Raw genomic sequence first — 11250 nt, forward strand, 5'->3', positions numbered from 1 at the left:
TCTTCCTAGTCTGTCTAGTCTGGAAATTCTGCTGAAACCTGTCCACCATGGGTGACCCTGCTGGTATTTGAATACCGATGGCGTTAGCTTTCAGCATCACAGCAACACACAGTCGCCACAGTATGACAACCGACAGACGGGTGGTGTAGTTCCCTCACCAGAAAATGAACCCAGGCCATGGTAGTGAGAGCACTGACTCTTAACCACTAGACCACCAGCGCTGGCTCTTGTAAAAATACACATAAAACTAAGATATCTGTACAAGGTTATTCATTGCAGCATTGTTTATAACAGTGAAAAATTGGAAATAACCAAAATATTCCTCAAAGAAAAATAGCTTAAAACTAATGTACATCCTTATAGAATAACACAGCTTTTAAAAAGACTAAAGTAAACTTATTTTTAAAAAAATATTATAATTATGATAAATAGATGAACCATATGCATTCTTTGTGCGTATGCATCTTATCAGATTCAAGTCTAGCCAACATCTGAGATAAAGTCTTTTATAAAGAAAAAAGTTATGCAAAGGTGCTGGAATTAGTGGTCACAGGAAGGACTTCTATTATGAAGTGGGGTAATGGAAAGAGCACTAGATTAGGAGTTAAGAGATATGGGTTCTAGTTCTAACTCTACCACTAACTAGTAAAATTGGCAAATCATTTCAGATCTCTAGGGCCTCAGTTTTCATGGGGAACAGAGGTTCTTAAACATTTGCAGAGGTGTCATAACCAGACCCCTCTAAAAACACAATGAAAACTACGAAACTTCTCCTTACAAAAGTATACGTTATATTTGGCACATCATTTAAGGAAGGGCAGGAATCTCAGGTTAGCTTTACATATGCAAAAAGGATATAATAGCTATCCTCACATTACTTATAAAATGTTTTCAGGACCAAATCAGTTTATATACATGAAATGTTCTGTATATATACATATGCATGGAATTAAAGAATTTTGAGAAGTAAAACTGAAAGTCAGTTTCTACTCATATTTTACGTGGAAAACATTCTATTTATGTAATAATAGTAATTACAATACTGGTTTCCATAGTGACAAAAAGATATCTTATCTTTTCACTGCTCTGATTAAAAAATATCTACTAGCCCTTCAGTGCCTTAATGATAAAATCCAAATTCACCATTTTGGCATTTCTAATCTGAGTTCAACCAATTTTTCAGTCTCATTTACAATTACTCTTCTCCCACACCCCACTCCATCTTCCTCTTACTTCAAGTCTCTTGCCACACTGAAATTCTCACCAGTTAGTAGAACACTGGAACTTTAATGCTAGATCCACTAGATCAAAGTAGATCACAATACATCCATTGAGACTCTGCGCTTTTGTATCTGGTAATCCCTCTGGTGAAAATTTCTTTTCCCTTCATTCACCTAGTTATCTTCAAGATAAGCTCAAATGTGATCCACCCTGCCCCGCATTTGAACACTCTTCCATTCACCACCCAGAAGGTCTGGCCATTCTCTTTCCAGTTAACAAAACATTGTGTTCACAGTTCTGTAATGGGACCGACTCTGCTCTATTGTAGTTTATATTTTTATGTGTTTCTTTCTGCTATTAGACTGTGAATTTCTCAAGAGGAAGGAACATGTCTTATATCTGTATTACCAGGATATAACACAGTGGCCAGTACACAGTAAGCATTCAGTAAATGGAAAAGGGAGGAAGGGAAGGAGAGATGGAATATGAGAAGAACTGCAGGGAATGACTGCAGCTTACTGGGAGAGGGAAGAACCTCAGAATAGATCAGTAGCACCTGAATTCAAATCCCGGTTTTGCTTCTTACTTGTACCTAACATGTGTGTAACCTTTGGCAAGTTACTTAACCATTCTCAGCCATAGTTAATTCATCTATAAAATGTGAATAATGCCTATTCCTGAAGTTTGTTGTGAGACTTAAATGTGTTAATGGATAAAGTACTACCAAAGGGTAGGTGTGCAATAAAAGCAGTAAGTTACTATGACAATGTGCTCAGGTGCTCTCAGGGAATCTATATCCTCTCACAAGGTTCTGATTAAATTATTTAAAGGCCCAGTGGAAAGGAGATAATCATTTTTTAACTTTTGTTAGAAAGACCAGACTGTAAAGTTCTATAAGTCAGTTTGCAGTTTTTACGAAGTCAATATCTAGAGCTGTGCTGTCCAAGATAGTGGCCAATAGCCACACGCGGCTATTGAACACTTGAAATGTGGTTAGTGCGGCTGAGGAGCTGTATTGAACCGTACTCTAAGTGCAAAACAGATACAGAGTTTTGAAGACTTAGAACAAAAAAAATAAGAATATAAATATCTCACTATCACTGGTGCTGATTAGGAAGGCATATTTTAGTCACTTCCTAGGCATGCAATAGTACCTCTGAGCAGGTTTTTACCAATCTGATTTTTTGTGCGTTTTCTTCAAAAACAGTAACTTTTGTTAAAGCAATGGCATATAAAATGTTAATAGCTAATATCTACTTCATATATATTAGAGCACAAATTAAAGACATAAATTAGATCAAGAGTTAAAAGTAATATAACCCCCTAACTCCAAGCTAAACAGCATAATCACTGTATTTAACTGTTATCTAATGGAGACTAATTTTCTCTTTCATTACAGAGTTAGCCCCTGGTAAAGTTCTTGCCTACTTTCTTCTTCACCTGTTCTCTTATGCTTATCAGAGAGCTGGGATTAACTGTCTATCATTTTAATGGCGTGTTCTTTTATTAAATTGTTCTCTCAAGTAAGATGGAAAACTGCTTTTAAATTTTTACTTTGAAAAGATGATTCACATTTCAAATACACTAAAATCGCTAAAATAAAAAATACTGATTATGTCAAATATTGAGGATGTGGAGCAACTGGAACTCTCATACACTGCTGGTGGGAGTGTAAAATGGTACAATAACTTTGGAGAACTATTTGGCAGTTTCTTATACAGTTAAATATACATCTATCTTAGGACCCAGCAATTCCATTTCTAGGTATTTACTCAAGAGAATTGAAAACATGTGTCCACAAAAAGACTTGTACAAAAATGTTCATAGTAGCTTTATTCATAATAGTCAAAATCCACAAATAACTCATTAATAGAAGAACTGACAAACAAGTTGTGTTATATTAATACAATGCAATACTATTCAGCAACAAAGAGAAATGAACTACTAATGCAAGCAACAACATCAATGAACTTAAAAACATTATATTGAGCAACAGAAGCCTGACACAAATGCATACATTATGTATGATTCCATTCATATGAAGTTCTAGAAGAGGCACAACTAACCTATGGTGACAAAAACGCCTGAGGGTTACGTGTGAGGTGACCGGAAAGAGGCAACAGAGAACTTTCACGGGTGATGGAAGTTTTGGGTGGTAGTTACACGAGTGTATACAAATATAAAAGTTCACTGAACCACACACTTAACATCTATGCATTTTATTGCATGTAAATTATGTCTCAGCTATTGCTTGGCTTTGTATTCTAAACATTATTTCTGAAACTCTCCCTCTCTTGTAATACATCTACCTTTTAACAACTACCAAAGATGATTCTTATGTACACGGCTCATTGACTTCTCTTTGAAAAGCCCTATCTGTGAAGGATTAATACTTGTCCTTTACCTAAAATTATACCTTCGACAAAATAATAAACAAAAAGATAAATAAATAAATAAATAAGTATGTAAAATAGAGCTTTAACTATGACTTTAGGCAGCTGTACATACTGTGAGTCACAGAAAGGCAGAGAGAGTAAGCCACTCATCACATCAGCTAGACTGTATGTCTCAAACCTAGGCGACTTCAGAATCATATAGGAAACCTTATAAAACAGATTCAAGACTGTACCAAGAAAGCAGAATCTTTTTATGGCAAGCCCAGAAATCTGTATTGTTAAAAGTTCCCCCATGGGATTCAAACGAGCAACCCAATTTAGGAAAGATTGATCCAGACAATAAGTGTTAGTTAAGAAAGATCAAAGTGTGATGTAGTTATCTGTTCAACTGTATCTTCTCTTTATATCTAAAAGATTTCCAAGGCCTAGCCAAGGCCTAATCTTTTCACTCTCAGTTTTTCCAAATGTAACACAAAATATATGCATTCCTTTATTCAACAACCGATAGGGGCAATGTTTTCTACTGAAAAGACCTAAGGATTTGATACCAGGTAGACCTCAGTTGGAATCTTAGCTCTGCCCCCTTCAAACCATGTGATGCTGGGAAAATCTTTTATCTACTTTGAGCCTCAGATTCAATTTTGGCAAAACTGGAGTTATTGATATGGCTTTGATATAATGAATATGAAAGCACCAAGTACATAGTACACAAACAACAAATGTTTGCTTTATTTCATTCCAATAAATATTGAGAAGATATTTCCAGAGTTCATAAAATAAAATGGGAAATAACCTGAATTTATAATGAGAAAGATTTATACTCTCTTGCTTCTTAAAGGTCAGAAAATTCTAGTCTTTTATTATTATTATTGTCACTATTATTATTATTTTAAGTTCGATGGCATCACATGTATTCTCTGTCATCAAAAAAAATCTCCAAGGATTTACTTATGTAATATGAATTTCCATTGGGCAGTTGTTTTTCAAAGGTATAGTTATCACAGTGCTAGTGAGATAATTCATTATCTCATCATTGACTGGACATTTCATCAAACACATTTCACTGTTGAGACAACTTGTCAGTGATATTCAATTTGCTGTCTCGTCAGCAATATAGTGCATAGTAATTAAATTTTTATCATGACAATATCTCATCCCTATTGCACATGCATAATTCATATTTTATATGTCAAACATCAACCACACATATCTTGTGTTAATGAGCATGGAAAATAGAGTTCACTCTTTCAGACGTCTTCTCAGACTATACAAACAATTGCATGCTTTTTTGAAAGGCAGAGCTAGCCAAAAGCACAATTGTGAAGGAGAAGCCCCACTTCTCCAGCCTACCTCCCGAGGATCTTCCTAGCTACTCAAGCTATCCAAATCATGTTCAACAAATTCCCTCTACAGAACTAACGATTTTTTAAAACAAGTAGAAATCCTATTCATCTTTTAAGCTCTAGCTCAAGCAACACTACTTCCTCTGTACGTTTTTTACTTCTTAATAGTAGCACTTGAGCTACTGATTAATGAACTGGCCCTCCAATTATTTTGTGAGCTACTTGAGAGTAAGTTCAAGCCCTTCTTTTAATTGTAGTTTTCTCAGTGATTAGCACAATGCTTGGCACAGAGACGTATTAAATTTAATTGAAATTAAATTAAAATGGATCAATTTTATATTCTGAAAGAATGTTTGCATTTTGAAAGAAATATGCAGAGAACGCAAGCTTATACTTCATATACGCATATCTTGGCATTTAGATGAAGGAGATATTTATAAATAGGGTAAAGAGTAGAACTTTCCTATCACTACTCAAATCAATACAAACTGTAAATGGATTGTTTCACCCACTCACCTCTCTCCAGCCTCATCTTTACCCCTAAATCCAACCAAACTATTCCCTCTGCCTGGTTGCCCTTCCATGCCCCCTGAGTCTGGTAAACTGATAAACTGCTTCTTATCCTTTAAAACCTATCTTAAAAGTCACCTCCTCCAAGAAGTCCTCTCTGATTCCCTCAAACATTCACTACCTCTTCTGAGTTTCTATAGTATTCTGTTTATACTACTAGTAATGGTACACAGCTACTACTAATGATGTGCCTACCATGTGTAGGTATTGTATTAGATATTTTACAGAACTTAATTTTATTCTTGTAATGACCATACAAAATGAACGTTTATTTTGTTCTTGAAAAAAGTAGAGACTCAAGGAACTAAGTAACCTACTGCAGGTCATACAGGTAGTAATCCACAAAACAAGAATTCAAACTAGACTTTCTGATGCCAAAGCACATACTTTCCCTGTATGACATAGCTTCTGAATAAATGAATAAATGACTGAATGAATGACAACCTTGGCAAAGGATAGCGTATTCTCATGAACACACAAGTGACTAAGATAAATAAATTTCAAGTTTTTCCTTCCTCTTTCACATTTAATATTTGATATACAGTTGGCCCTCTGTAGCCATAGGTTCCACATCCTCGAATTCAACAAACCATAATTGAAAGCCCTATGATGGTTGCTTCTGTATTGAACATGTACAGACTTTTTTCCTCATCATTACTCCATAAACAATATAGTATAACAACTATTTATAAGCCATTTACACTATCTTAGGTATTATAAATAGTCTAGAGATGACAAAGTATACAGAAGATGTGCATAGGTTATATGCAAATACTATCTCATCTTATGTAAGGGACTTGAGTATTCTTGAGTTTTAGCATCCAGCAGGCCATCCTGGAACCAATCCCTGTGGATACCAAGGAGTGACTGTACTGGAGTGTAAGATGCCTATGCTAAGATAGCTAAGGCATATGGCAAAGAATACAATTTGAACGTAATTCCCTTGGAATCACGACAGAGACCTCCTATTGGAACTGAGCATTTTAGAATGGGGTTTCCCAATTCAAAACCCCAGTGTCAAGCCAGCCTCATTATATGTTATTTCCATTTAAGCCCATTCTGATCATATTTTCCTTGGTTATCAGCCCCAGTGGTCCCAACAGGGAGCTATAATATGCATAAAATGTCTGCTGAGCTAGGTTAAATGAATTTCAGTTAAGAGACTAATATTATTAACATTATATGATGATTTGCAATTACCAGTCAAATAAGATCATTTACCAGAGGACCAGGGAGGTCTTAGTAAGAGGTGAACACAAAATCAGCACACTCCCTGCTCAATGGGTTTATAACCTAAATGGGCAATTGCCAACAAGGGAGGAATAGAAGAGCTCTCTAGAGAGAGGTGAGAAGAAGTAGGAGTCCTTCAATTGTCCTTGCCCTTAATGAAAAAGGCTTATGCGGAAAACAAGCTCAACTGCACTCCTTCATCTCTCCTCCCACAATATGCACTTAACCTCTCTGCAAGCACACTGGGTTAATACACTGATATTCAGAGGCACCTGTGGTTCAAGGTTCTAATGTGGATTCTAGTCTCAGGTCTGCTGCTAACTAATTCTATGACCTTGGTTTTTATTCTTCTCCTAGAACTCCTATTTCCTTACCAATAAAATTAAAATATCACACTGGTTCAATCCAACTCTAAAATGCAATTCTTTACCATTGCATACAAATACCTACTCAGTTAAGTTCAATTGTCCCCACTCTCTGTTTTCAAACTGACATTAATGTTGGCGACCTGCCTCAGCATTGATCCTTCTCGTACCAGGCAAAGATGCTGGTACAAGAAGGCATAGAAGACTAGGAAGCAAAATTATTTTCACAATTTTGATTTAATATCTCCAGTGCTTCGCTTCACTTACAGCACAAAGAAATTGGTCCCTTAAATTAAATTCATTTATGTGATCTAAAAGGCCCTTCAGGATCTGACCTTCCAACACCGTTCTGATTTCATCTCCTGTTCCCCCTCACTGACTCCTCTTTGGTCACTCTGGCCTCCTTGCTGTTCCTCTGCCACTCTAGGCAGACTCCTGCCTCAGAGGCTTTGTACTTTTTGTTCCTCTGACCTGGAGTATGCCCCTACCCCATAGCCACCTAGTTTGCTCTCTCACTTCCTTCAGGTCTTTATTCAAAAGTCACTTTCTCAGTAAGGCTGCCCTCACTAACATCTCCACCCACTCAACATTTCACATCCTACATCCCTACTTTATCCTCTCTCTTCACCATTGATGACTATCTGATTAATTATGTATCTTGTTGATTGCCTGTCTTCCCCAGTAGAATGTAAACCCAGTAAGGGCAGAGGATTTTTGGTCTGTTTAGTACCCTTCCATATTCCTAGTGCTTAGAACAGTGCCTAGGATATAGTAGGCACCCAATAAATATTTGTGGAATGAATGAATAAAACCGCTTGTCCCATCACTCACTTTGATCCAGACACACTGATCTGCATCCTTATTATGCAGTTTGAGCATACTCCTCCTCAGGGGCTTTGTACTTGCACTTCCTTTTGCCTGAATCTCTTTCCAAATATTTCCACATGGCTTTCTTCATCATGTTATTCAGATCTATACTCAAGTGTTATCTTATATAAAAGGGCTTCTCAATTTAAATTATCTAAAATGGCAACATCATTCTTCACGTATTTTTCTTACTCTTTTTTACTTCATAACTGTGACAGTGGTAGAACTGAGCCACTCAGATCTCCTTCAAGGGAAACTTCCAGGGGAGCAAACTGACTGACATCACCAGCTGTCTGTATCCACTCTGTGTTCTCTGAGGCCATATGGCCCCTGAGCTGCTGCTAGCCAATGACTGAGCGCAGCAAGAGTAGTACTAAAGGCCCATTCCTAAGGGGCTCGGGACCCCTCTAATAGGCACCTTTAGCTCAGGGACACCCCATTGATCTTGCTGAAACTTTTTTAGAACTGTGCTGCACTCTGTGATTCTTCTCCCCAAACCTCTTTCCTTCCCCGTTTCCTTTCACAGATTTCAGACCTGCATCAGGGCCTGAAGGCTCTCTTTGCCTACTCCTATTCCCTCTCCTTTATCCTTCACAGGTATCTCCCCCAATAAATCTCTTATATCATCTAATCCTTTCTTAGTATTTGCTTCTTGGAGCATCTGAACACAATAAAACTTATAACATATTCATATGTTTATTTTTATTTTATTTTTTTTTATTTTTTTTTTTTTTAAAGATTTTATTCGTTTTATTCCTTCCCCCCAAAGCCCCAGTAGATAGTTGTATGTCACAGCTGCACATCCTTCCAGTTGCTGTATGTGGGACTCGGCCCCAGGATGGACGGAGAAGTGGTGCCTCGATGCGCACCCGGGATCCGAGAAGTGGTGCCTCGATGCGCACCCGGGATCCGAACCCGGGCCACCAGCATTGCAGCGCGCGCACTTAACCACCAAGCCACAGGGCCGGCCCCATATGTTTATTTTTAATTGTGTACCTCCTCCACCTCATGAAGGTAGGCTTAGTCGACTTTATTTACTACTTATCTCCAGCACGTAGAACGGTGCTTGCAAAGACCAAATATCTTTAGTAGAGAAATATTACTACTATCTGTTAATTTCACTCATTCATTAATGAAAATATTGAGAGTCCTTATTTTAGGCACTATGCCAAGTACTGGATAGATCAAGGGTCTAGTGGAAAATGTAAACATCTAAACAAGTAATTTAAGTAAACTATGTCAAGGCTTTATTAAAAGTATTCACAGTCTATGGAGCATAAATAACTTTGCATAAACATGTAAAAATTTAAATGGTATATATGTTTAAGGTAAAGTATTGTGAATGTCTCATGAATTATACAAAGGGCAATTCAACTTCAATAAGCAAATTCCCTTGTCTTTGCTCTTCAAGACCTCTCTAGAAGATGTTCCTTGTGAAGATTTTTTTCAGGTATACAAAGTAAAGGCCATTCCTTATTGTATGACAGTACACTGCTCAATTACACTGATTGACTTGGTAAAACTGAAATTGAATGTTTTTTGAAAGACTATGGTTCCAGGGCCGGCCCCGTGGCTTAGCGGTTAAGTGTGCGCGCTCCGCTGCTGGCGGCCCGGGTTCGGATCCCGGGCGCGCACCTATGAACTGCTTCTCCGGCCATGCTGAGGCCGTGTCCCACGTACAGCAACTGAAAGGATGTGCAGCTATGACATACAACTATCTACTGGGGCTTTGGGGGAAAATAAATAAATAAATAAAATCTTTAAAAAAAAAAAAAAAAGAAAGACTATGGTTCCAACCCATAGGAAAACAATGTGTGAATGAGTGATATTATTAATACTTTTTGAGCTCAGATCTCTAAAAATAGTCTACCTCAAATGTTATCTACTCTATGAACACTGTTATGATTCTCTAAAGACTAGGCCAGGTCCCTCGTCTTCTATGCTGTCGAAGCCCCCTGTACTTTTCTTTATTAGAATTTACCAAAAGTGTAATTCATTAGTCCTTTGTGAGCTATCTCATTAGTAGATAATAAGTTCCAAGAGAGAACTACATCTATTATATTGACTGCTATATCTCCAGCCTGGCACAGAGCAAGTTCTCAATTAGTATTTCTTGAATGGCTATATGGAAGAATGGATGAATAAATTAAACATGAATGAGTAAATGAATGGATGATGTGAAAAGTTTTCCCTCATCTACTCAACTATAAAATTATCTCCCTTATCCAAATTCCCACTGCATTTTAAATATACTTATGCTCCTTCTGTCCATCTATCCAATCATGATGTAGGTAAAAGTTTTACAAAATAATGCAGAGTAGTACATCTTCACTACTCTTGCCACAGACAGGCATGAAAACCTTTGGATTCAGTGGCTCCTGAGATCAGTGAGTCAGCATTCCCAGATGTTAACTACTTGAGCTTAGATTTGCATGTGACAAGGAATGGCCCTCTTCTTTCCACCACCCTGGCAGAATGGTCACCTCTCCTGCTTCTAATCACTCTGGCTGGGCTTCCCTATTTTGTAGCTTTGGGGGAGCCCAGACTGCAGCAGTCATTGCTTGAGCAGCTGCCTTCTGCTCAGGGTACAGAGGAATTAAACTCCTTTTGCTGAAAATTGTCTTATATCTCTTCTTCCCTCTTTTTTTTGTTCTCTTCACTCCATCTAGCCAGAATCACTTCTATCTCCAGACTGTCCTTTAAAATCTCTTCTCTTCATTCATTCATACAACTTCTATCCCCTTTATGCTACAATCTTCTGTACGATAACACGCAATACGCATTCTATCTTGCATTGTAGTTATTAACGAACATACCTTATCTCTCTTGCTGAATTCTAAGTGTCCCAAAATGTATAGTTCTTGTCTGTATCCCCCACAAGACCTAAAAGATTGCCTTGCACAAAATAGGAAATCATGTATTTTTATTTATTAGTGGATGTATCTTCTTCAAGTTCCAGATAATTCCCCACTTATTTTAGTATAACCAAATCTATTACAAAAAGATCAGATTGGCCTGATTCTGTCTGTGCTTCTCAAGCCTCTCTAACTTCGAGCTGTGCTCTACCACTGCAACAGCAGTGTTCATTACCAGCTGATGCCATCATCTCACTCAAAAGGGAAACATTAGTGTCTGGAGAAGTGGCTACATAATGGACTGAAGAGGTACAACTTCAAGCAGTGGAAGGAGAGAGATCAGACTCTGAGAGCCCAGAAAAACAACTTCCAAAAGTGAAACCAATTTCTGGGAAAACAGTCC

General features: G+C 37.5%; 1 protein-coding gene across 1 annotated transcript in view; it reads right to left on the reverse strand.

Annotated features, from left to right (window-relative positions):
* The window catches only part of DLG2 (discs large MAGUK scaffold protein 2), a 1864788-nt gene that overhangs the window by 1507900 nt on the left and 345638 nt on the right, over window positions 1–11250 (reverse strand). The gene's annotated exons all lie outside the window — the stretch shown is intronic.

This window comes from Ceratotherium simum, chromosome 7 (assembly GCF_057802395.1).
Source record: "Ceratotherium simum simum isolate JZ-2026a chromosome 7, ASM5780239v1, whole genome shotgun sequence".
Lineage (NCBI taxonomy): Eukaryota > Metazoa > Chordata > Mammalia > Perissodactyla > Rhinocerotidae > Ceratotherium > Ceratotherium simum.